Genomic DNA, 27,801 nt, shown 5'->3' with positions numbered 1-27,801 from the left:
AAAAACTTTTTTAAAAAAAGCTTTAAAAAAACTCTTTTTTAAAAGGGTTAAAAACATATTGTTAAAAAAAAAAACATTAAAATGCAGTTCCAACACAGATGCAGACTTGGACAGATCTCAACTTAAAAGACTTGTTGAAACAGGAAAGTCTTCAAAAGGCGCCAAAAAGTTAACAGAGATGGTGCCTGTCTAATATTTAAGGAGAGGGAATTCCACAGGGTAGGTGCCGCCACATGAAAGGTCTGTTTCCTATGCTGTGCAGAACGAACCTCCTGATAAGATGGTATCTGCAGGAGGCCCTCACCTGCGCAGCGCAGTGATCGACTGGGTATATAAGGGGTAAGACAGTCTTTCAGGTATCCTGGTCCTGAGCTGTATAGGGCTTTGTACACCAAAACTAGAACCTTGAACTTGGCCCAGTAGCAAATGGGCAGCCAGTGCAATTCTTTCAGCAGCAGGGTGACATGTTGGCGATACCCTGCCCCAGTAAGCAGTCTTGCCGCCACATTTTGCACCAGCTGCAACTTCCAGACCAACCTCAGGGGCAGCCCCACATAGAGCACATTACAGTAATCCAGCCTGGAGGTTACCAGTGTGTGGACAACAGTGGTCAGGCTATCCTGGTCCAGAAAGAACCACAGCTGTCTTACCAGGTGAAGCTGGAAAAAGGCACTCCTAGACACTGAGGTCACCTGGGCCTATAGTGACAAAGATGGATCCAGGAGCACCCGCCTACGGACCTGCTCTTTCAGACGGAGTATAACCCCATCCAAAGCAGGCAACTGACCAATTATCCGAACTCAAGAACCACCAACCCACAGTGCCTCCGTCTTGCTAGGTTTCAGACTCAGTTTATTGGCCCTCATCCAGCCCACCACCGAGTCCAGGCAGCGGTCCAGGGATTGCACAGCCTCTGCTGATTCAGATGTTATGGAGAAATGGAGCTGAGTATCGTCAGCATACTACTGACACCTCGCCCCAAAGCTCCTGATGACTGCTTCCAAGGTCTTCATATATATGTTAAACAGCATGGGGGACAAGATGGTACCCTGCAGCACCCCAAAGCACAACTGCCAGAGGGCCAAAAGACAGTCACCCAATGCTATTCTCTGAAAACGACCCTGGACGTAGGATCAGAACCACTGTAAAACAGTGCCTCCAATACCCATCTCACCAAGTCGGCCCAGAAGGATACCATGGTCAATGATATCAAAAGCCACTGAAAGATAAGTAAGAATAACAGGGTCGCACTCCCCCTGTCCTTCTCCCGATAAAGGTCATCCATCAGGGTGACCAAGGCCAATTCAGTCCCATAACCAGGCCTGAACCCAGACTGGGATGGGTCAAGATAATCTGTTTCATCCGAGAGTACTTGCAATTGCTGCACCACAACCCTCTCAATCACCTTCCCTAAAAAGGGGGTATTTGCAACCGGACGGTAGCTGTCACAAACTGATAGGTCCAGGGTGGGCTTTTTCAGGAGTGGTCATATCACTGCCTCTTCCAACGTGCCTGGAACCACTCCCTCCCGCAATGATGCATTGACCACACCCTGGATCCACTCGGTCAAGCCCCCTTGGCAAGCTTTGACGATAATGGGGTGTGTCGCGCAACGTTAAAAAAAGCCGTAAAAGTGGAACAAGCGCCTTAATGCGGGGACTTTCCCTAATTGAAAGCCACCGCATTAGCAAATCGCTGTAAAGCGAAGCGCTGTAAAGAGGGGCCCTAATGTACAGTAAATATGGATGGGGCATCAAGACTGCTACGGAGGCAAGCAACTTTACCTTCAAAGTGCCTTGCAAACAATTCACAGTGGGCCTCTGAAGGCTCTAAAACTCCATTTCCTGGAGTTGATGTCAACAGACTCCTGACAATATGGAAAAGCTCCACTGGATGGCTACTTGAGGATGCGATGGAGGCAGAGAAGTGGGCCTTTTTTGCCGCCCTCACCACCACACAGTAGGCACAGTTATGATGTTTTACTCGTGTCCAATCAGCCTCATAGCACATCTTTTGCCACTTGCGCTCTAGCCATTGTCCCACCTGTTTCACTGCCCTTAGCTCACTGGTGTACCAAGGTGCAACCCGGGCTCCACAAAACCAGAGAGGGCGCTCGGGGGCAACCGTGTCAAGAGCCAGATGCACTTCGCTGTTCCACAGCGTGACAAGGGCTTCAACAGGGAACTCCCCCAGGGCATTCAGGAATCCAGTGGATTCCATTAGGCTCTGGGGGCAGACCATCTTAATCTGTCCACCACCACCCTGCAGGGAAGGATCGGAGCCATAAATCTAAACTTCACCAGGAAGTGATCTGACCATGACAATGGGGTGACATCCACCCCCTATCTCCAGAACACCCCTTCCTCCATCTCGAGCAAAAACCAAGTCGAGGGTGTGCTGTGCCCTATGTGTTGGGCCAGTGACAACTTGAGAGAGCCCCATGGTTGTCATGGAGGCCATGAAGTCCAGAGCCGGAACACTAGAGGCAGCCTCAGCACAGACACTGAAATCACCCAGCACTATTGTTCTGGGCTGCTCCAACACCACAGCTGAGATGGCCTCCGCCAGCTCGGTCAGAGAAGCTGCCAGGCAGCAGAGTGGATGGTATACCAGCAGCAACCCTAGTTTACTGTCTCCTTGGCCCGACACCAGGTGCAGGCCCTCACAGCCAGCTCCAAGTCAGAGTGGTTTCCTGGTGACAGAGATGGAAGTTCTGTAGACCGCAGCAACTCCCCCCCCCATCCCTGTAGCCTGTGCTGGTGTTGCACCGAGTATCCAGGTGGGCAAAGCTGGGTCAGAAGAACTCCTCCAAGCTCACCCACCCAGGTCTCGGTAATGCAGACCAAATTGGCACCTTCATCCACAATCAAATCATGGATGAGAGTGGACTTATTGTGTACCGATCTGGCATTAAACAACAACACACACAGGCCAGTGGGCACAGCAGATGAGCAATGAGGAACCCATCCATGAGAGGAGTGGCAGCAAGGAACAAGGTGCAGATAGCCTTGCCCTTGTCTTCTATGGTAATTCACCACATCCCCATGGCTATATTTCCCTCTGCCCGTGATCACTGAAATTGGGGTGGCATCCCCTATGTTCCTCCTTACTAAGACTCCTCCTAAACACCTGATATGGACCCAACACGAGCCCACCAACAAAACCTGCTGGAGCCAGTTTTCCCAGTAGGCCTCTACGAGAATTGGGAATAGTCATACCCATTCAAACCTTTTTAAACAGGACCCATCTACTACCCCTCCTGTCTCACACCCAGGGAGGGCCAGCCTTCTGCCAGTTACAGACTCTCACTCTGAAGGCATCTGGCGACTTTTTCCCTATCATTCAGTTCACTGTACAGGCTCTCACCCTGTGCAGGAACTACACATGCACCACACACCCTCCCCACCACCAATCTCCTCCAGATTGGTTCAGTTCACAAGTTACATATCTCCATGTAAACATGTGCCTGAGGAAGGAAGGCTCACATGAAGGAAAAAAACATCATATTGTATAAACCAACCCTAAGACTGATTCTTTTTGATGTTTCTAGCCTACCCGTAGAAATGTGGGTCACAACATGGATGAGGGCAGGTGTCTTGCAACCCAGTTAAGGCAGCAGGGGAAAAATGTTAGCTGTAAGAACATAAGAAGAGAACTCAGGTTATCCAAAGAAGCTGAGTGTTGGAAGATTTAGAAGAGACAAAAGAAAGTACTTCTTCACACATCACAGACTTTAGAATTTTCTCCCACAAGATGTAGTGATAACCAACAACTTGGAAGGCTTTAAAAGAGAATTAGATACATTCATGGACAATAAGGCTATTAGTAGCTACTAATCATGATAGTTGTGTTCTACCTCCACCATCAATAGGAAGTACGCCTCTGAATACCAGTTGCTGGGAATCACAAGTGGGGAACATGCTGTTACACTCAGGTCCTGCTTGCAGATCCTGCACAGGGATCTGATTGGCCACTATGAGAACAGGATGCTGGAGTAGATTGTCTTTGGTCTGATCCAACAGTTCTAGTATTATGAGAGAGGGAGAAAAGCCTCTGTTTATCCACTTTCCCACTCTAATGAATAATTTTATACACCTCTATCATGTCCACCTTACCCACTTTTCTTCTAAGCTAAAAAGCTCCAAATGTTTGGTAACCAAACAATTTGGCATAATTGGCAAACTGGCTACTTTACCCTTAACTCCTGGTCATTTATAGTCATCCCAGAACAGATATTAAGCTAAACTGCCTGTAATTTCTGGCTCCCCTCTGGATTTCTTTTTAAAAAGTAGTGCTACATAGGCCACTTTCCTGTCCTCAGAAATGGAGTAGACTAATCTTAGGGACAAGTTACATATTTTTGTAAGGAGATGGGCAATTTCACATTTGAGAACATTAAGAACTCTCAGGTGGAGGTCATCCAAGTCTGCAGATTTGTCAAATTTTAATTTGTCAGTAAGACCTAGACTGTTTTCTCCTGCCACTACTATTTTCCTCAACTTCTAATATTCCCTTCCTGAGAAAGTTAGTTTAGGTGCAGGGAGCTGTCCCACATCTTCTGCTGGGAAGTCAGATACAAAGAATTAATTCAGTTTTTCTGAAATATTTTTTTCCTCCTTCAACACACTTTTTGACAAGGTCCAATCATCTCCATAGCTGCTCTCCTGGTGCTAATGTGTTTAAAGGTTACATTGGTAGTGGCCTTTTTAGCAACATGGTCCTTGAATTCTCCCCCCTCCCTCCATTCCTTATTATCCAAACTTTTGTCATGGTATTGAGAAAGACAATGATTTTAAAACACGAGTAACCATATTTTATGGAGTAGACCTTACTCTAAGAAGTGTGCACAGGATTACAGTCTAAGCGTGGTCTACAGGATAATAACAATCTCCATGGTCAAGCAGTACATTGTCAAGTTATGGTACTATATAGTTTAGGTTCTTACTCAATTTTTTTAATTGTCTGATGCAGACAGAAGGACTGATTCATCATGGCAAAGCTAGTCAATTAATGACTGCCTGGTCAGGCCACACACTTCAGATGCCTTCCAAGTCACCTCAAGCCCCATGAATGCTCTAGTAATAAAAACGAGCAATATGTTTCTGATCATTATGGCATCTTAGTGAATACCATCTATCAGGATTTTGCAAACATTTTCTGTTCGGCTTGCCTGAATGACTAACAGGTCACTCATTTAAACTGATCCTTTAAAAACTTATACTTTGTTCTCTTCTAATTTTAATGGCCATTCTCCCTTATAAAGCTATAGGCCTCTGCGTAAACATAAAAAGATAACATTCATTTTTCTCTAAACATGCTCATTCTTCTATTTCCTTAGGATTCAAAGTTCATTGGTCCTATCAGATATTCAAATTATATAGAGTGCAGTGACTATACAACCACCAGTCATTTTGACTGAATCATGTAAAGCCCAGCACATGCCCCACTGAAATCAATGGAGCATACTGTGTTCTGTTCCTTGATGGAAGTTTCCCATAACAACAATGGAGGGGAGGGGAGGTGAAAAAGAAGAAATCAATGTCCTCCCCCATGCTGATGTTCTTTGCAAACAATAACTACTAGTACAACTTCTATTTCATTAGGGCTCCTAGCAAATCAGAAGAAATATGACAATGCATGACATTAAAAGATGTAAGTATACTTTCAAACAGAAGATTATTGCATAAAAATGCAAGGCAAGCAATCACACAAAACAATTAAAATGCACCAGGAAGTCTTATGTTAGAATATTAACTGAATGTATACACTATTTGCCATCCTTGTAAGAGTTTACATAAACTCTCTTCTAAAACAAGTTTTTTAAATAATCTTTTCCAACTTCATGGAGGACACAAGCATTAATATCTTGTTAAAAGAAACACGCACACATTCACATTCGCCCACACACCAATAATCCACAAACATAAAATTGCTATGTATCATTCAAAAGAAGAATATTTTTAGTGATTACCTTGTTCATAGCCCTATCCTTTTGTCCTACACATATAAAGTCCTTGTTTGATCCACACAGAATTTTCTAGCCATCAGATGTTCTATTACTGTGCTAGCTGACTTGCAGGAGTGCTCTCTCCCTTCTGAAAAAAGCAAACAACTGGATAGATATCATTACACTAAGGAAATATCTTGGGGAAAAACCAAACAACTTGCTAATCTTTGTAGCCCCTTCATCTAAAGTTAAAGATAAGAAAAACAAACCTAAGTCAGTTTCAACTACATTCCAGGGGCAAGTTCCCCTTTTCTTCTTTATCAAAATCCTAGCTTTTAAAGCTCCGCCCCCCCCCAGACCTTGCAGGCTAAACTGCTGCTCACACCCGCAAACAAAGCAATATTTGTTTAATAACTGATTGCTGCCATGGGTACAGTAAACAAGAGCTCTGGCGTTTGTGTTTATGAACAAACACATCATCTTGCAAGAGCAATTTAACATTAACCAGGTGGAATAATCAACAGATTTCATAGGTGACACTCAGGGCAGAACAACTGTAAACAGAGGAGGGAGGAGAAAGGGGCCACTCTCAGGGAATCAAGGTTGAGGCAAATGCATTGCAGAGTAAACAGCTGGGGAGAGGTCAAGACAAACAAACTGTGATCCTCCTGACATTTAGAGGAGCAGGAAGGTTGCATGTTACACGCATCAGCTGCTGGCAACCATGAAATCAAACTAGTTGGGGACCAGGGCTACTTGTTTATACGGTGCAAAGTAGCTTCTAAATAACAAGTTGTAATTATCCAAATTATGTTCTTTAGTCATCACACTAACTGGAGAGATTAAATACACAATTTCTGGACTAGGACAGAGCCAAAGACAGTGCCTGAACATCAATTCAAGAAATATCTGGTCACAGACTAAACTCTCTTATAAAAAACATTATTTATTATCAATATGTCCCTAATTCAATTTGCCACCTTTTATATTGGTCTGGGTATTTCCAGAATTTGGTTTAGAATGTATGTATGCACTCAATATTTCTATCCATGCCATCATTCTGTATATACTATCAACTGGGCCCACAGATTACTGGGGAACACTAGTGTGACAGGATGGCTATATTGTAGGGCTAAGAATGCAGACACCCAGCTTTAAATCTGCCCTCAGCCATAAAGCTCACTGGGGACTTTGAGCAAGGCATTACCACTCAGAGTAACCTACCTCTGAGGAAGAAGCCACTGCTCAGTGGTCTACATGCAGAAGGTCCCCAGTTCAATCCCTGGCTTTTCCAGGCAGTAGTGGGGAAGACCCACCTGCAACCTGGAGAGCCACTGCCAGTCAGCATGGACAATACCAAGCTAAATAAACTGAAGGTCTCGCTCAATGTATATTAATTCTAATAAAGGTGATCCCATGCTCTAGGCATTAATTCCAGAAATCTACTGCACAAGTGTAGTGTGATGCTGATGTCAGATGCTACCTGCATGATCTTTCCCTCAAGGACTGAAAGAAAAAAACGGAAATTCTTACCATGAATTTCTATTCCTGAGAGTTCCTGGAGGACAGTCATTGGCCTTGGGAATGGTGCCTCCCTCTGGTTCAGCAGGCAGGGTCCACTTCAGATGACTTCACTCTGGGGGAGGGGCCATCACATTCTCTCCAGACCAAATGGACAAGCAAGATCACCCCTTCACCCCCCCTGGACCACCTGACCCGAGTGTCGGAGTCCATCCTTCTGACGTTTCCCGACTTCAACAGAAACTGAAGACAGCAGAAATTGCCAGGAAATCCCCAGGTGGTCCTAACTACCACCCATCTGTAGGGCGCTGGCAGGTGCCACTAACCCCCAACCTGCATAGACCAAAAACCCCAGAATGAAGCGGCGCAGACTGTCCTCCGGGAACCCCTGGGAACAGAAATTCACTGTAAGAATTTCTGTTTTTCCCCGGAGGTTCCTGGAGGCCAGTCATTGGCCTTGGGACATACCAGAGCCCTTGAACAGGGTGGGATTCCGGTAATGCAGGTCACATCTTAACCACCCTCTGCAAGACTCTCCGCCCGAATGCTGCATCGGCAGAGGCCCACGAATCGACTTTATAGTGTCTAGCAAAGGTGTGAACAGAAGCCCATGTCACTGCCCTACAAATGTCTAGTATGGGAAAGCCACCCTTGTACGCTGCTGATGTAGAAGCCCCCCTCAAAGAATGTGCTGTTAACCCCCCCAGGGGAGATTTTCCCAAAGACTGGTAGGCTTGAACTATTGCCTCCTTAAGCCAGCGGGAAATTGAGGAGGGGGAAGCCTTATCTGCTTGGGAGGTCCCTCCAAAGGATACGAACAGCACTTCTGATTTTCTAAACCCTGACGTCCTGTCCAGGTAGAAACGCAGAGCCCTACGCAAGTCCAGAGTGTGCCATGCCTCCTCCTTAGGGGAAGAAGGATTTGGGTAAAATGACGGCAAAACAACCTCCTGAGCCCTGTGAAAGTGCAAGCTGATTTTAGGAATGAAGGAGGGGTCTGTCCTCAAGACCACCTTACCCATGTGAAAGATACACAACTGAGCATCAGAAGAGAGACCCCTGAGCTCTGACACCCACTGAGCAGAGGTAATTGCCACCAGGAACACCATCTTCAGGGTTAGTAACTTTAAGGCCAGGTGCATTATTTCCAGAAAATATGGCCTTCTTGGCCAAAAGGGTGCTATCAGAATCACCTCTGCCCTCAACATTCTGATTCTCCTGATAGTTTGTAGTAAGAGATTGAAGGGGGGAAAGGCATACAGTAGGCCCTCCGGCCAATCCACCACTAAGGCATCCACTCCCTGTGTCCCTTCGGTCTGATATCGAGAGAAGAACCGGATTACCTGGGCATTTTGAGTGTCTGCAAAGAGGTTGATGATCGGGCAACCAAAACGCTCAGTCACCTGGTGAAAAACCTCCGGATGCAACTGCAACTCCAAGTTGAAGATCGTGGTCTGACTGAGCCAGTCCGCCTTCACATTCTGAAGTCCCGCCACATGTTCTGCCCACAGGGACAGCAGGTGTAGCTCTGCCCAGTTGAAGATGCACTATGCCTCTTCCATTAGGGTCCTTGGCCTGGTCCCTCCCTGATGACTGAGATGTGCTTTCAAATAAATGTTGTTGGTCCAAACAAGAACAGCAGCCCTGGATGTGCGGAGCAAAAGTCAGCAAAGCTAGTCTCACTGCCTGAAGCTCTAGCCAGTTGATGCTTTGTTTGGTTTCACTGGTTGACCATGTACCTTGAGACACATGTGTCTCCAAGTGTGCTCCCCAGCCCAACATGCTGGCGTCCATCATCACCACTTTGCAAACTGGGGAGTGTAGACTCACCCACTGTGTCAGTCTGTGGGAGTCCAGCCACCACCTCAATTGTTGGCGTAGAGTTGGCAAAACTGATATCAACATGTGTTTCGACTGGGAGATCTGGAGTTGAAATGGAATTAACCTTTGGAGTAACGGGCAGGAGTGGAACCGGGACCATTACTAAGTCCTGTCAGGATACCAGCATGCCTTGTAGGTCGGCCAAGGTCATCAAGTCTGCCGACTCTGATGCAACCACCATCTGTGTTAGAGTCTGAATCTTGGAAATCCTCTCTTTGTTGAGCTGGCTCCAGAAGTTCCTTGAGTCTATCACCACCCCCAGATGCAAAATCACCTGTGATGGTACCAAAATGCTCTTGTCCAAGTTGACCACAAACCCATGCCTCTGAAGGCACCAGAGCGGTTTCCACATCCTTCTGGCACTGAACTCTTGATGGTGCCCTGACCAGTAGGTTGACTAGATAAGGGTGCACCCTCACCCCCAGAGTTCTCAGATGCACCACCAGAGCCACCAGGACCTTTGTGAAAACCCTGGGGGAGGAGGTGAGCCCAAAGGGAAGTGCCCTGTACTGAAAATGGCTCTGACAGGAATCTTCTGTGCTCCCTGTGGATAGGGATATGAAGATAGGCCTCTGACAGGTCTATAGACGCCATCCAGTCATTCTGAGTGATGGCCTCCAAGATGGACTTCAGCGTTTACATCCGGAAGCATTTGTAGGCCACCTTTTTGTTGAGCCATTTGAGATTATTGCTCTGGTACTCCCATTTCTTTTCAAAATGAGAAAGAAAATGGAATACACCCCCTTCCCCTGTTCCTGACTCAGGACAGGTTCTATTGCTTGTATCGCCAATAGGTTACTGATGGCCACTGTAAAGTTCTGATGTTTGTGTGGATTCCTGGACCTTGGTGTGGCTATGTTGTTCGGAGAACTCCAAGGAGTATCCATAAGAAACAATTTTGAGAACCCATCTGTCTGTTGTTGTTTCTGCCCACACGTGTGCAAACAGCAGAAACCTGCCCCCAATGGCTCCCTGTGGGACTGGAGACATGGTGTCATGCCGACTGGTCCTTCCTTGCTCCTTTCTGGAATTTGTTTCCAGAAGAGTAGGTGGAGGTGTGTCGAGCACACGAGATGGATGATACTGAAGGTTTGTCCAACTTCCCCAAGCGTGACTTGTAGCCACCAAAGGAGCACTGTTTACTATAAGGTCTGAAGTTCCAAAAGGACTGTTGCTGCCTGTACTTGCAGTCGTCCTTCTTGGCGTTTGGGAGGGCTTTCTGTTCGTCTCTTGTTTCCACCATCAACTTATCCAGAGGGTCCCCGAATAACCTGGACCTGCTAAAGGGGTAACTTGCCAAATGACTCTGAGAGCCTGGATCCACCTCCCAGCTTCGTAACCAGATGTTGCAGCGTGCTACTGTGCTGGCTGCCATTGCTCTAGCATTGAACTGCAGGGCAACCTTGGAAGTGTCTGCTTGAAAGGCTGATGCTATAGAGATTTTCTTCAGCCTGTCTTTAATATCTTTGGGAACATCCTCTCTGGACACGAGCTCCTCTGACCAGGGCATGGGTGGGTCCACAGCTGGAGTTCTCAATTGTTCCATCACTTTGACTGGGAAGGAGTAGTGCTTGTCGACAAGCCTGTGTGTTGGTTTAAGTCTTGTGGGATTCGCCCATTCCTGCTTCCACAAGACATGAAAGAAATCCGGAAAGGGAAGTCTGGCCATCCATGGTCAACCCTCTGGAAAAGCAGATCTGGAACCTTTTGAAGTAGAGGGTTTTGACATTTCCAGGTTCTTCTCATTTTCTTCAGGGAGTTCCAGGATCCGCCTCGCCTTAGCTACTAAAGGTGGAAAGAATTCGGCCTGGAAAAGCCTGCCCTTGGAAGGCGGGGCTTCCAGCTCTTCCTCTGAAAGTTCCCCCTCCTCCCTGTCCTCAGAAGAATACTGCCCCTCTGAATCTGAAAGTAGCCCCAAAGCAGTCACCACTGCCTTACTATGTCTCCTTTTCCTAACCCTTTTCCCCTTGGTTTGGTGTTTAGACTTAGAAGAGCATTTGTTGCCCTTGCCATGGCTCTTCTTTGGCTCTGGGGATGACTGGGAAGACAAGGGGAGGGATGGTGGAAGGAGGAGGGGGGAAGAAGAGGAAACTGGAGAAGGGGACCTTGCTCGCCTCCTCTTTGCCTGAGCCCGCTTCTGGGAAGGCTTCCTCTTTGCTTTCCATGGTGGGGGGGGCATTGGGCCATAAGGAACCTATTCCCTAACCTTCCTTGGCCACTATGCCCTTCACCCAATGCAGGAATTTAGGGAATTCCTGTTCCCCTGGGAAAGGCAAAAAATCAGCACTCATCCCCTCCATTTGCTGGTTGCACGTGCCAAAACCTGGCCACGCCCTTCCTAGATAAGGCTGTGGCTGAAGGCTGCAGGCTTCTCCGAGAGGCAGCCTAGATCCACCTCCTCCATGGCACCTCTGTGCGTTGCGACCCCACCCGATCCTATGGTGAGGGTTGGGGGGGCGATAAAGCCACTCTTCCTTCAGCGGCTGAGAAATCAAGCTTCTCCGCTCAACACATGTTGGTGGGGAGAAGTCTCGTTGGTGCAGCAGCAGTCGCTTGTCCAGGTAGCGGTCATGCCTCTGTGAGGGAGAGACACATCCCGCTGCAAAAAGCCTCCCTCCTCGCACCGACACGCCTAAGTGAATCCTTGTCCCCGCGCTAAGCTAAGGACGGCTGGTGGAGGGGAAGGGAGGGCAGAAGAAAAAAGGAAGAAAGAGAAAAAAATGATAGAAGGGTGAAATTTTAAAACTGAAACTGCTGTGCTCTTATGGAGCGCAGCAGGACCCAACCGAACGCTGAAGCAGGCAGGGCCAGTCTGGGGAGAGCAGGATGGCCCCTCCCCCAGGGTCATCCGAAGTGAACCCTGCCTGCTAAAACAGAGGGAGGCGCCATTCTCAAGACCAATGACTGGCCTCCAGGAACCTCTGGGGAAGCTATCATCTCAAGCAAATTATTGTTATAGGATTGTGGGGTTGGTCTGGATTATATCTGTGAGTCCCCCTCAGCCTTCATTTCTGTGCTTGCAGAAATGAAGCAAGCAGTTTTTAGCAGAGAAACCAACTTCTTTAGGTTAATGGGTCTATCAAGTGCCCTATTAACACATGTAAATATTTGGTCCAGCAAAGTCCTTTTCCCATAAGAACGCTTTCAAGAGAGAGGCCCTCCGCCCTCCCCCCACCTGGCTGGAGGCCCCCTCATCCTAGAAGTATTCTGTGTTAGTCTTGAGTTGAAGCTGGAAGGTCATAGAGACTGCTTCTCTCTGTGCTGAACCCCAAGCTATGGCTTGGAGGACTCCCCTAGAAACCTGATGGGGAACCAACATCTGTTGGACTGTTAATGCTGAGAACATGTCCATCTTATGCTCAGGTTGTATATATGTGTAAATAAACCATATATCATAAAGATATCACAGTCTCCGCTAACCCATCAAGGAAACCAAAAAAGTGCAGAAACCCCTGGAAGTCTCACACTGCTCAGAGACTGGGGCAGGGGTGGCCAAACTTGCTTAACGTAAGAGCCACATACAATAAACTTCAGATGTTTGAGAGCCACAAGACATGAACAAATATTACACATGTTTTTATTGTTATATGCACATTTTGTTACAAAAATTTTAAATAAATATTAAGAATTATATGTACGTAATAATATTTCTTCATGTATGTAGTTTTTAAACTGTTAATTTGTATTAGTTTCAATAATCACAAAGTACACATGTCTATACCAAATGTTTTCAAAATCCTGAATGATTATTGTTTTAACTATATTGAGCATATTTAATACTGTAATGACCTACGGAAACATCTAAGAAAAATATGCAAATAAAAGGAGTAAAAACAGATATTTTAATGATATTTATTTGTCTTAGTAAATATCTGGTCAAAACATATATATGTCAAAAAGCCACACATATATGTCAAAGAGCCGCATGTGGCTTGCGAGCCACAGGCCACCCCTGGACTGGGGTGTTAGCAACGTTATAATATGTCCAGCTCTCCTTACCCCTCCTTCCAAAGCATCTGAGAGATTTTTGTGGCAAATGTGAAATCTAGTTTCAGAACACCTAGACAATGCAATTTCTGGACTATAGACAGTGGAAAGGGGTTGACATTTGGTAAGGTTTCATACAGAGATGGATCAGAAATATAACGCAAACATGAGATCCAGCTTGCACTGAATGTGGCTGGCCATCTGACCAGGGACACATACAGCACTCAGCCATGTCCATAATAGTGGCAGCTTGATCCCAAGACAGATCAGTGTGAGCATAGATAGAGCCCAGCGATGTGACAATTAATTGAATTTGATGACTGGGGCATGGACGTGATTTGCTTGCGCTTCTGCAGAGCATGAGTAGTAAGAGCAAATGAAAATTCATATTCAATTAGTCAAGCGCCAGGTATCTGCCACTAGAAATTAGCTGTATATATAAAGGGAAGATTGTAAAATAAATATCAAAGGATAAGCACCAATTATATCCACAAACTTAAATATTTAGGGGCTATGGAACCCTATTAGAAACAGAAAATTGATACAGTAAACAAAAGTACTAGGTAGTGATGATATGGAAATAGCTTATTCTGAAATCTGTTGAGGAGAACAAGATGCCAGGATTCAGGAGAGAAAAGATTTGGCTAACATGGTCATAAGGTTTTCTCACAGTGTTATAAATTTGTTGACATCTCACAGATTTTGAACAAAAAGACCTCTTTCATTCTAGCAAGAACTAGCAAGTATAGAACCTGAGGAGGCACCATGATAGAGGAATTATTTTGATTGGCTTATTGTGAAAGAGAGTGAAATTTTCTTGCAATAGAAAAGGTATATCCCTCAGAAATGAGAATGCATCGAATTTTATCATAGTCTAACCTAATTAACATCCAATTACCCTAGGTGATGGCTTCCCAGTCATTTGAAAACTGGCCGAGGCTAATACTACGGAGTATTTATGACAAAGAAGTGTCAGAGTAGAAGAGGTCAAAGTCTCTGGTTTTGATGAACACTACTCAAGGAAGGTAACTGTGGCTTAGACCATGAGTAGGTCTTCCCTGAGATGTGATGTACCTGAATCTCACCTCACATAGAACTCTATACACTCAATACACATGTATAGCCCTTTCTGAGCTGCTATAGACATGTGGACAGTAGGGTATGTGTGGCTGCCAAACATGTTGGCGATACAGTAAAGAACTAGCCTACATGGCCCCATGACCACCCTCACAAGTTTTTCAGTGCATTACAAGATAATCTGAAATCCCGGGTAAATGGTAGGATGAATAGCAGTAAGTGCTTTGGTATCAACGTAAATTCTTGGTCCATCTGCAACTGTAGGAACTGGCCTTTAGAGACTTATTACTAGACTTGGCCTTCCCTCCCCCACATCCTTCTACATTAAAGAAAGACTGTTGAAGTGGGCCCAGCTTTCTAGAGGCAAAGTTATGGAGTGGAATTTTAAGCCAATCTATTTCAGTGGAATCCACAACAGTTACATAACCACAATCTGTTCTGCTACATGGAAACGGGCAATCTTTCTTGTGTTCTGTAGGAGGTGGCCAAAGAAAAATGAAACTTTCTCCAACAAGAGAGATACATATCTGACAGTTCAAAACGAGCGTGCTGCAGTGGAGTGAAACTTCCTGTCCATTATATTTAATTCCTTTATGCCAATAGGTACTGTGTGGGGCTTTTATCATCCTTCCCCTGGGGAAACTTTAACTACAAGCATTAGGAGGTGAATATTAAAAAAAGGAAAATACAGCCTTCTTGATGTCCTTTATACATCTGCTTATCGTTTGCAGTATGAACTATGGCATATCCCAGGAATCCTTAGCTACAAATCAATAGTATTTGGTAATATTTAGAATTGAATTTTAGACTGTCACAAATGTTTGATTTTGAAACATGAAATATGAAATAATAGTGAACAGAGTAAAGCTAAAGAAGAACAAAAAAAGAACAACAAAGCAATCATAATACCAAAATACAATTTAAATAACATCCCAGAAGAATATAAAGATCCAATAAGGAACAGGTTTGAGGATTTAAACTTAGTTGACAGAGAACCAGAAGAACTCTGGAATGAAGTCAGAGACGTTATCAGGGAAGAATGCAAAAAGACAATACCTCTAGTTAAAAAGAGAGAAAGACCCCAATGGAGACTGAAGAAACTCTTAAAATGGTTAAAGAGAGAAGGAAAGCAAAAGCAACACAGTCAGAACCCTAAATGCAACAATACAGCGACTAGTACGTAGAGACAAAGAAAACTATTACAATAGTTATTGTATAGAAATAGAAGAGGATAACAAAAAGGGAAGAACAAGAGCCCTATTCCAAAATATTAGAAAAATGAAAGGGAAATTTAAACCACGACTAGGGATGTTGAATAATCAACAGGGGAACACACTGACTGACCGAGATGAAATAAAAGGAAGATGGAAGCGATACACTGAAGAACTCTATAAAAAATATGCAAGGATGACAGATTCATTCACGGAGGAACCATATGATGAAGAATCAGAAATTTTATAATGTGAGGTAAAAGCTGCTCTTAAAATACTTGGAAGAAACAAAACACCAGAAACAGATGGCATGCCAATAGAGTTGCTAGAAGCTGAATCTGTCCAAATTTTGACAAAAATCTGTCAAGAAATATGGAAAACTAAACAATAGCCCACAGACTGCAAGCGTTCAATACTTATCTCAATTCCAAAGAAAGGAGATACCAGGGAATGCAGTAATTATCGAACTATTGCCTTAATATCCCATGCAAGTAAAGTACACCAGTGGCTCTTACCATATATGGAGCGAGAAATGCCACACGTCCAAGCTGGATTTAGAAAGGGAAGAGGCACCAGAGATCATATCACAAACATATGTTGGATAATGGAACGGACCAAGGAATTTCAGAAGGAAATCACCCTGTGCTTTATAGATTACAGCAAAGCCTTTGATTATGTAGATCAGGAAACACTATGGAATGCTTTAAAAGAAATGGGGATGCCACAGCATCTGATTGTCCTGATGCGCAATCTATACTCTGGACAAGAGGCTACTGTAAGGACAGAATAGGGAGAAACCGATTGGTTCCCCATCGGAAGGATGTGAGACAGGGGTGTATTTTATCACCCTATTTGTTTAATCTATATGCAGAACATATCATACGGAAAGCAGGATTGGACCAAGATGAAGGAGGTATGAAAATTGGAGGGAGAAATATCAATAATTTAAGATATGCAGACGGTACCATACTATTAGCAGAAACCAGTAATGATTTGAAAAGAATGATGATGAAAGTTAAAGAGGAAAGCACAAAAGCAGGACTACAGGTGAACGTCAAGAAGACTAAAGTAATGACAACAGAAGATTTATGTAACTTTAAAGTTGACAATGAGTACACTGACCTTGTCAAGGATTATCAATACCTTGGCACAGTCATTAACCAAAATGGAGACAATAGTCAAGAAATAAGAAGAAGGCTAGGACTGGGGAGGGCAGCTATGAGAGAACCAGAAAAGGTCCTCAAATGCAAAGATGTATCACTGAACGCCAAAGTCAGGATCGTTCAGACCATGGTATTCCCAATTTCTATGTATGGATGTGAAAGTTGGACAGTGAAAAAAGTGGATAAGAGAAAAATCAACTCATTTGAAATATGGTGTTGGAGGAGAGCTTTGTGCATACCATGGATTGCGAAAAAGACAAATAATTGGGTGTTACAACAAATTAACTCAGAACTCTCACTAGAAGCTAAAATGATGAAACTGAGATTATCATACTTTGGACACATCATGAGAAGACCTGATTCACTAGAAAAGACAATAATGCTAGGAAAAACAGAAGGGAGTAGAAAAAGCGGAAGGCCAAACAAGAGATGGATTGATTCCATAAAGGAAGCCACAGACCTGAACTTACAAGATCTGAACAGGGTGGTTCATGACAGATGCTCTTGGAGGTCACTGATTCATAGGGTCGCCATAAGTCATAATCGACTTGAAGGCACATAACAACAACAACAGTGAACAAGAGAACCCTGCTGGATCAGACCAAAGGGCCATAAAGTGCAGCATCCTCTTCTCATTGTAACTAACTGGATGGCTCTACCCACTTTCTCCCCACATTGCATAATTTTATACATCTATACCATAGTCCCCTTACTCACCTTTTCGCTAAACTAAAAAGCCTGAAATGTTGTAATCTTCTTCATAAGGATATGGCTCCAGCCCCTTGAGCATTTTGGTTCCCCTTTTCTGAACCTTTTCCAGCTATACAATATCCTTTTTGAGTTAGTGACCAGCCCTATACACAGTATTCGAAGTGTAAGTCACACCATATATTTGTATAATGGCATTATGATATGGGCAGCTTTATTTGAAATTCCTTTCCTAATGATCCCTAGCATGGAGCTTGCCTTTTTCAGATCTGCCTGAGAGATCCACCATGACTATAGTTCCGACCTCATAAGTACATACCTGAAGTTAGGATATTTTACCCCAATGCACATCACTTTATTTATATGCACTTATATTGAATTGCATTTGTCATTTTAATGCCCATTCACAGTTTGGAGAGGTCCTTTTGGAGCTCGGTAGAGTCCCTTTTTGCTGTTATCACCCTGAACAATTGGGTGTCACCAGCAAACTTGGCTACCTTACCTTTATTGTCCTGGTCATTTATGACCAAGATAAAAAACACAGATCCCCAAACTGATCCTTGGGGGAACCAATTATTATATACCTCCATTGTCAGAACTCACCATTTATTCTCCTACTCCCTGCTTCCTATTCTTTAATCATTCACTGATCTATAAGAGGGTCTGTCCTTTTATCCCATGACTGATTAGCATACTCAAGAATCTTTAAAAGGGACTTCATCAAATGCTTTTTGAAAGTCTAAGTACACAATGCCAGCTGGATCACCCCTATCCATATACTTATTGACACTCTCAAAGAACTCTAAAAGTTTAGACAAGTTACATATTTTTGTTAGAAGATCAGCAATTTCATATTTGAGTTCATTAAGAATACTAGGGTAGATGCCACCCAGGCCTAGTGATGTGACCACTTTTAATTTGTCAGTAAGGCCCAGACTCTATCTCTTTTCATCACTATTTACCTCAGTTCCTCAGACTCCTTTCCTGAGAAAGTTAGTTCAGGCATAGGGTTCTGTCCTATATCTTCCACAATGAAGACAGATACAAATAATTCATTCAACTTTTCTGCAATCTCATTTCCCTCCTTTAACACACTTTTGACTCCCTTGTGCCCAAAGGTCCAACCACCTCCCTTGACAGTTTCCTCCTTCAAATGTATTTAAAGAATTTTTATTGTTGGTCCTAATGTTTTTAGCCATGTGCACTGTGATGATGCTGACAGTGATGATGACTGCATCCCTTATTGCCTGCTTGCATTTCTTCTGCCAAAGTTTGAGTTCCCTTTTGTTCTCATTGTTCAGACAATACTTCAATTTTCTCAAGGATCCTTCTTGCCTATAATAGTTTCCTTGACTTTACTTGTTAACCATGCTGGCAGTCTCTTAATCTTAATGGTACCCTTCCTGATCTGTGCTATACATTCTAGCCGAGCTTTCGATTTTGTGGTTTTGAACAGCCCTTATGCTTTTTGGAGATACTGTATATGAACCTCTTAACTTTGCCTTTCAACTTCCTTTTTACTAATTCCCTCATATTTTAGAACTTTCCTGTTTTGAAGTCAAATGTGACTATGTTGGACTTTGTTGGCAACTGCCCAGATGCATATATGTTGTAAAATGTAGCATGTGCAAAATGTAGCACACGCAGTCAGCTCTTTCAGCATTAAGACATCTTCACATTGAATTGAACTGCTGCCGCCTCTGTGGTCCTTTTCCAGCACGTAAAATCACAGTTTATTCAGTGCAAAGTAAGTACTATATGATAAAAACTACAAGCATATCATTCAAATGCTTTATTGGTCAAATAGATGGATGCTTTTATTAGTTCAACCTTTTTTGTAATGGAGTGCCACTGATGACCCCGTGTTACACTCATTCCCTGTCATTAATCACCCTCCTAAGAGCTTATTTTGCTTTAAATTTTTAAGAAATTGCCATAATTTAAAGACATGGTGTCTACCTAATAGGAAATGCTTCACAGATCGTATTGCTTCTTAAAACCATAGCTTTATGGCAATGCAGACCACAACGTTAAGGCATTAGAATACTGAATAAAACATTTCAATGCTAGAAAAGCTATATGTAAACTATATTTTGTATGTGTGGTTTGCTACATCTTTACTGCTTTAAAGTGTTTTGGGAATTGCAGAATTCAAACATGCATGCCTTATGTAGATTAAGACTATGAAAACATTCCCTGAACAAATATAAAATAACAAATAGGTACATTTAAGAGGATCTTTAATACAAACAGTGACTATAGGTTTTAAACAAATACAGTACTGAGGTACATTCTTCATTCAGGTTACTCTATAATCATTACACCTCACACCATCCTGAACCACCTTCCTGAACTGTAGAAAACTAAGGTTATTTCCTGGTTGGGAATCACTTCTTCAGCAAACTACAATCAGCTGCAAAATTTACAGAAAGATTTAAACTAACATGACGATAATCTTAACCCATAAAGCTTGCTATTATCAAGATGCACATGGTAAAGTGTTTTGACAATATTGACTATTATGGGAGAGACAACATATATAAACCAATTCCACCAAAATGTAAAAGCAAAAGTGAGGAGGGAAAAAACACTTCCATTTTTAAAGCATCTTTAAACATCTTATGAAAGAAAATGTGGTGCAATTATATTATAAAGTGAATACAAAAGAGTGCTCTTTTTTCAGCTTGCTAATAAGGCATTAGTACCTACTAGCCTTATGAATACTGTGTGTAAATCACATCAAATTCAAAGTGTCTGAATTTATTATAATAAGAGCTGGAGAGAAACATTAACTTTCCAGGTTGTTGCTAAGGATTAGCTCTTGTTTACAAGTCTATATTTATAGAGCAGGCTGCGGAGGGGGGGATTGTCAAATGAAGGACAAAGATGAATACAGCTGAACAAATTCAGCCTTGATTTAGACAAATCAGATATTGCCATAGTCTAAAAGGAAACATTTATTTTTAAGGAGAAAAATTATATGTTCATTAAGTTGCCTCCTAATACTATGTACCATTAGCCTGCTGTCTTAAGAAAAAATGCAAATAGATTTCTGACTCCCCAGTTCTAGTCCAAGATACCAAATATGACAAGTGCGCAAACAGCTAGCTTTTTTGAGTGATATAAGACAGCTTAGGAGGCTGATAATGGAATACAGAACCTTTCACCTGTATGTTGCTTCTGCAAATCCAACTTGCTCTATAGTGACCAAAGTTATTACAGCCTGACGGCTCATCAACAGCCTGGAAGCTTGCAACTAGCTCATCACACCAGAGTTGTCTGCTTCATAAAGTTCTTTCCAAAACTGCTGCAACCTGGTTAACTGTTTTGGTAGCAATGTTTAGGCTACATGGCCTGATCCAAAGAATGTGTTTTGCCACAGAACAGTCACCATAGCTCTTTCCCTCAGTCTAGCTACATAAAGAGCTCAATCATGTTCTGGATAAAATCAACTACTTTGCCACAGCTTGCTGGCAAAGATACACTGGATGAACAGCTGATATGGGACAAAGTCACAGGACCACAAGAGAGGAGCACACATACCACATCCTAAGGTCATATCCCCATAAACAGCACACCATTATACCACTCCTAGACATCCCATGTCCAACATAAGCAACCAGAGTACTTCCAACTATTTTCCCAAGAGGTTGTTGGTCTGCTTGCTCCAGGCAGGCTCCTGTAACCTTGACATTCCATGACAAGATGCTAATATAACAGGTAAAGGTGTTTTCCAAACATAGAGGGACATTGCACTTGCTACCTTGCTGTCTGAGCTACTGTTCAAGATGCAGGAGGCTCCTCTTTCTCTTTCAGCATCTCCTCTTTCCCAGATACTTTTTAACAAAGGTTTTGACATTGTCACGTGTGTTTTTGGTTGCTAGGGAGTAGTCAATAGGGACCCCTTTATGTTACCCTAGTATGATCTGGCTTCACCTGGCTCAAGATGGGGGACAGGCTAACAGCTTAATTGGTTCAGGGGCACCAGACCCTCCGCTCTCTGGGTATCCTGTACCATGAGCAGGCAGGCCTGTCAGACTGCTCTGGTGGGATGAACACTGCTACCAAGGTGTTTGAGGTAGTCTGTTGAGGGGGAAGGAATGAGGAGGGGAAGAGATAGAGAGGAAGAAAAGATGACTATGAGAGGGAGAGACAATGAGTCCATCTGGGATGTACCTGCCAGGGTTGGCCTATCAGGTATAATAACAGAAGGGTAGATTAGTCATAGGGCGAGGGATGGGTAAAGAGAACTGGTTGGCCAATGGAGAGGCTGGGCTATAGGGCCATGAAGCACTCCTCCTGATTGGTTCAGGAAGGCCTTACCTCTTTCCAAGTTATACCCTGGATCTACTATCTCCTGCATGTAAATTATGAGATGTTACACTTGGGTAAAGTTCCTCTTCCAGTCTCTCCCTGCTCCTGGAATCTAAGACAACAAATTCTGTCTGCTGCTGTAGCTGAGTAGTTAGGAACTGCTATGTGGAGCTGGCAGGTGCGTGTCTGAATCCCAAGAGCTTTTGCCTGACTTTTTTTTTTCTAACCAGGCATGCACTTCTCCTTGGTTGGGCTTGAATTCCCATTTCCTCCTTTCCAACCTCATGCACTGAAGGCTGGTGCTGTCACTGTATGTGTATGTTTGTAGCTGCTATTGTTGGTGTCCTGGCCCTTCCCCTTTTCTGCTTGGCAACAGAGTCTTTACCTGCCTGGGTAGGTCTTGAACTCCTGTCCCAGGAGGGCTATGTGAGCTCTCTGTGGGTGTCAGACCCAGGGAGCTATTTGGGTTCTGTGTGGTGTATCTTGTTCTTTGTCTCCTTCTTGTTTGTTGAGCTCATAAAACAGCAGTTGTGAGGAGCATAAGGCGATTTCAATCCTTGCCTGCAGCAATGTCTGAAGACTAGCAATGGTCATTGCTGGCTCCGCCACTGGGGTTAATGGAGTGGGGTTACTGTGGTGTCATTGTGAGTGTTGTGGTGCAAGCAGAGCTTGGAAAAGTTACTTTTTTGAACTACAACTCCCATCAGCCCCAGACAGCCTGGCGCTGGCTGGGGCTGATGAGAGCTGTAGTTCAAAAAAGTAACTTTTCCAAGCTCTGGGTGCAAGGTCTGCATCCTCATAATTGTGAGTTCATTTGCTACCAATGTGTGTAGGCAGCATGAGGGAGATACATACACACATACACAGAATTCAATTGCGTGTATATTTATATACACACATGCACACACATACACATAGTTCAGTTGTGTGGTTTTGCCCTCCCCTCTTGCAGAATACACACTGGAGACAGCAACTGCATCTCCATAGCCCAAGTACAGGTTTGCTATGACCACTAACTTTAAAATTCGGCATACAGGAATCTGGCCTGTTCTCAGTTTTTGGAAACCCCAAAGGGTTGGATAAGTTGAGAAAGCAAGAAGTATTTTGGGATGTTATTTTGGTATAGATAAATATTTCATAATGTTCACATGATAACCACTCCAGTTTTGCCTGCTGCTGCTGCTGCTGAGATTAGAATGAGGAGGCTAAAGGCTTATGGGAAGAAATAACAAGTGAAAATGAGACAGTGTGCAGTGGCACTCATAAAAGCAAATTCTGTTTTAGGGATTATTTGGAAAAAGAATGAAAATAAGCAGTCTATATCATAGAGGTGGATCCATACTGTTTGGTCAATGGAAGGGCTCCTTTCGTCCATGGAAGGCATTTGATCCAGTGAAGGAATCCTTTGCGGACAGTGGGGGAAGAGAAGATAGAGATACTTGCTGATTTCCCTTCCCTCAAAAGTTACTTGAATCCTCCCAATCTTTGCTCTGAACCACTCACACACACACCCCTAGAGCATATTTTTGGAGATTACAAGCTGCTACAGGGGCAGAGGGGAATGGACAAAAGTTGCACTCCTCCCTCCACTCTGCCAGCAGCATCCAAGTTTGAATCCAGCTGATAATGCCTTTATATAAATATATGGTAATGCTGAATTTGAAATGCTGTACACAGTTCTGGTTACTTCATCACAAGAAGGACATCACAGAGCCAAGAAATGTGTGAAAAGGAGTAACAAATATCACCAAAGCTTTGGACCAACTTCCTTACAAAAAAAGATGAAAGCATTTGGATCTTAGTTTAAAATAACAACAACAATTAAAAGCTCTTCCAGACTGTAGCTATTTTAAAGTGGGATTCAGCCACATACCAGCAAATCCAGGCTGTGCAATTAAAGTTGATTAAAGTTGATGCCCAACAAACCCACCTCTCAAAAAACAAAAACAAAAAAAATCAAACTTTTTATGATGAATAAATTGACAGGAAAATGCACCGGAAAATGTGGGATAACACTTTCTTGATGCAGTGTGGTATAACCTCACTGCAAAGAAATCAGAATGAATGTTCAATAATTATGAATTTATATCTCACCCTTCCTTCCAGAAGGAGCCCAGAGCGGCAAACAAACACACTAAAAACAACTTTAAAAACATCTTTAAAAGCAATTACAGCACTGATGCAGAATGGGATAAGGCTTCTACTTAAAAGGCTTGTTGAAAGAGGAAGGTCTTCAATAGGTGCCAAAAAAATAACAGAAATGGTGCCTGTCTAATATTTAAGGGGAGGGAATTCCACAGGGTAGGTGCCACCACACTAAAGATCTGTTTCCTATGTCGTGCAAAACGGACCTCCTGATAAGATGGTATCTGCAGGAGACTGGGCATATAAGGAATAAGAGGGTCTTTCAGGTATCCTGGTCCCCAGCTGTATAGGGCTTTTGTACACCAAAACTAGAACCTTGAACTTGGCCCGGTAGCAAATGGGCAGCCAGTGCAATTCTTTCAGCAGCAGGGTGACACGTTGATGATACCCTGTCCCAATGAGCAGTCTCGCCGCCACATTTGCACCAGCTGCAACTTCCAGACCAACCTCAAGGGCAGCCCCACATAGAGTGCATTACAGTAATCCAGACTGGAGGTTACCAGTGCATGGACAACAGTGGTCAGGCTATCCCAGTCCAGAAATGGCCGCAGCTATCTTACCAGCTGAAGCTGGTAAAAAGCACTCCTAGCCACTGAGGTCACCTGGGCCTGTAGCAACAAAGCTGGATCCAAAGTGTTGGTGCCACAACTCTAAAGGTCCACTTGTGTAAAACACTGTACATATACCCATCTCACCAAGTTGGCTCAGAAAGATACCATTGTCAATGGTACCAAAAGCTGCTGAGAGATCAATAATAGAATAGAGAGACCCTAGAATAATAGGGTCGCACTCCCTCTGTCCTTCTCCCAATAAAGGTCATCCATCAGGGTGACCAAGGCCAATTCAGTCCCATAACCAGGACTAAATCCAGATTGGAATGCATCAAAATAATCTGTTTCATCCAAGAGTACTTGCATTTGTTGCACTATAGTCCTCTCGATCACCTTCCCTAAAAAAGGGGTATTTGCAACCGAGCAGTAGGTGTCACAATCTGATGGGTCCAGGGTGAACTTTTTCAGGAGCGGTTGGATCACCGCCTCTTTCAGAGGACTACTCCCTCTCACAAACACATGTTGACCACAGCCTGGATCCACTCAGTCATACCCCCTTGGCAAGCTTTAACATGCAAAGAAGGGCAAGAGTTGAGAGGACACATTGGTGGCTGCATTGTGACAAGCACCTAGTCCACATCATCAGGCCACATCAATTGAAACTGATCCCTAGAAGTTGCGGCTGGCATTGTAGAGTAGATGTGGAGGGGGCATCAAGACTGCTATGGAGGCGAGCAACTTTACCCTCAAAGTGTCTTGCAAACAATTCACAGTGGGCTTCTAAAGGGTCTAAAACTCAATTTCCTATTAACAACACAGTGGGGAGCAGAGCCTGGCTGAGAGTCCAGAGTCTGTGAGTTCAAATCCCCACTTGTGTCTCCTGGGTGTCAAGGGCCAGCTAAAGATCACTCCCACAGTGAGTGGCTTAGGGGTTACATGCCCTGCCACCTGTGCAGCCATGGGCAAGCTGCATAGTCCCAAGGAGCCCAGTTGCTCCCCAGCTGGCAGTTGTGGACAAGGAAGGGGCTGGCTTGTGCAGCTGTGGCAAGCTGAGCAGGCCCTAGCCAGCTGGGGAGGACTAGCCTCAGAGGGAGGCAACGGTAAACCCCCTCTGAATACCGCTTACCATGAAAACCCTATTCATAGGGTAGCCATAACTTGGGATCGACTTGGAGGCAGTTCATTTCCATTTCATTTTGACAATGCAAAAAAGCTCCACTGGTGGCTACTTGAGGATGCAATGGAGGCAGAGAAGTGGGCCTCCTTTGCCACCCTCACCGCCACACAGTAGATGCAGTTATGATGTTTTACTCGTGCTCAATCAGCCTCACAGCACATCTTTCGCCACTTGTGCTCTAGCCATTGTCCAGCCTTTTTCATTGTCCTTAGTTCACAGGTGTACAAAGGTGAAAAATGGGTTCCACAATGCCAGAGAGGGCACATAGGGGCAACCATGTTAAGAGCCGACACAACTCGTTGTTCCAGTGTGACAGGGGCTTCAACAGAGTCACCTGCCCTATCTACTAGAAACTCCCCCAGGGTGTTCAGGAATCCAGTGAATTCCAATAATTTATGGGGGTAGACCATCTTAATCTGTCCACTACCTCTGTACAGGAGGATTGGAGCTGTAGATCTAAACTTCATCAGGAAGGGGTCTGACCATGACAATAGGATGACATTCACCACCACCATCTCCAGGCTACCTGTTCCTTCATCTGGAGCAAAAAACAAATCAAAGGTGTGCCCTGCCCTATTTGTTGGGCTGGTGACAACCTGAGATATTCCCATGGTCATCATGGAGGCTATGAAGTCCCGAGCCACAGCACTAGAGGCAGCCTCAGCATGGACACTGAAATCATCCAGGACTATCATTCTGGGCTCCTCCAATACCACAGCCAAGACGTCTTCTGCCAGAGAAGCTGTTGGGCAGCAGGATGGATGGTACACCAGCAGCAACCCTAGTTTACAGTCTCATTGGCCCAACACCAGGTGCAGGCCCTCACAGCCAGTTCTAAGACAGAGTGGTTTCCTGGTGATAGAAGTTCTGTAGACCACAGCAACTTCTGCCCACTCCTGCAGCCTGTGCTGGTGTTGTACCGAGTATCCAGGTGGGCAAAGCTGGGTCAGATCAACTCCTCCCAGCTCACCCACCCAGATCTCAGTAATGCACACCAAATCAGCACCCTCATCCATGATCAAATCATGGATGAGTCTGGTCTTATTGTGTACCAATCTGGCTTTAAACAACAGCACACACAGGCCGGTAACATCTTGAAAAAAATTAGCCATCGTCTAACCTCCTCACAACCTTTGTGCGAACAAATCAGGATGAATGCTCAATAAATAGGTCATCTGGGAGACACCTAAGAGAAGGCATGATAGATGTTAATAAAATTATGAATGCTGATGATAACAGGACTAAAGACTTTTCTCTCTATCTTGTCCCATAATACTAGAATGCAGGGTTAACCAGAGAAATTGGCAGTATATTCATGATGTACAAAGTGAAGTACTTCTTTGCATAATTTGTAATTAATGCATGAAATTCACTGCCAGAAAATATGGTGACCACTGGCATACATGGCAGATTAGATACAATGATGGAGGGCTGACCTATCAACAGCTATTCACTACAACAGCAAAACAGCTTCACTTCATGCCTGGCCTATGGGCTTTCCACTGCAGGAAACGAGATGTTGGACTACAGGGACTCTGAGTCTTATCCAGCATGATTCTTCTTAGCACAGTAACTTCTTTTAAAAAATTGATGTAAAGTATCAGTTTCTCTAAGAGTTTGCAAAATGATCAAAACCTATCTGACTGTCCATATCTGTCTCTAGTTACTCCTAAATTCCACTGAAGGCAGTATAACTAACCTATCCATCAATAACTAGTAATGGAATTGTGAATTGTACCCTTTGTGTTCAATATTTCTACTAGATAATTATAACAGGTATATGCATATAATGTGGCTTCAGGAAGGAGCATGATCTACAAATACTGGTAGAATGAAAATTTCTGAACATTCTAGGTAGGGACAGCTACCTAGATTTGAACAAAAAAACCACTTTTGGATTATTAAGTATAAACAACTGGAAATACTGTAAAGTACCTAAATAATTCTCGAAAAATGAAATTAGATTCCTGATTACACAACAAATACTGCTGCATATTAGAATGTATCCATTTACATGATTGGTACTTCAGTTCAAATCTGGCCTGATCCCAAGACAAAATATGAAGTCATCTGTGTGTGATGATGGTGGACAGCTTGGTCCCATAGCTTAAATTCTGAC

General features: G+C 43.8%; 1 protein-coding gene across 15 annotated transcripts in view; it reads right to left on the bottom strand.

Annotated features, from left to right (window-relative positions):
* Positions 1-27,801, bottom strand: part of FOXP1 (forkhead box P1) — an 869,046-nt gene that overhangs the window by 346,227 nt on the left and 495,018 nt on the right. Inside the window, exon 1 of one of the 15 annotated variants that reach the window (XM_061618624.1) lies at positions 6,217-6,253. The exons of 13 other annotated variants lie outside the window; for them this stretch is intronic. The gene's annotated coding sequence lies outside the window, so the exon portion shown is untranslated. One more of the 15 variants, XM_061618620.1, reaches the window with a different exon arrangement.

The sequence above is a fragment of the Rhineura floridana genome, chromosome 3, assembly GCF_030035675.1.
Source record: "Rhineura floridana isolate rRhiFlo1 chromosome 3, rRhiFlo1.hap2, whole genome shotgun sequence".
Lineage (NCBI taxonomy): Eukaryota > Metazoa > Chordata > Lepidosauria > Squamata > Rhineuridae > Rhineura > Rhineura floridana.
This window is presented reverse-complemented; position numbering and strand designations above follow the sequence as displayed.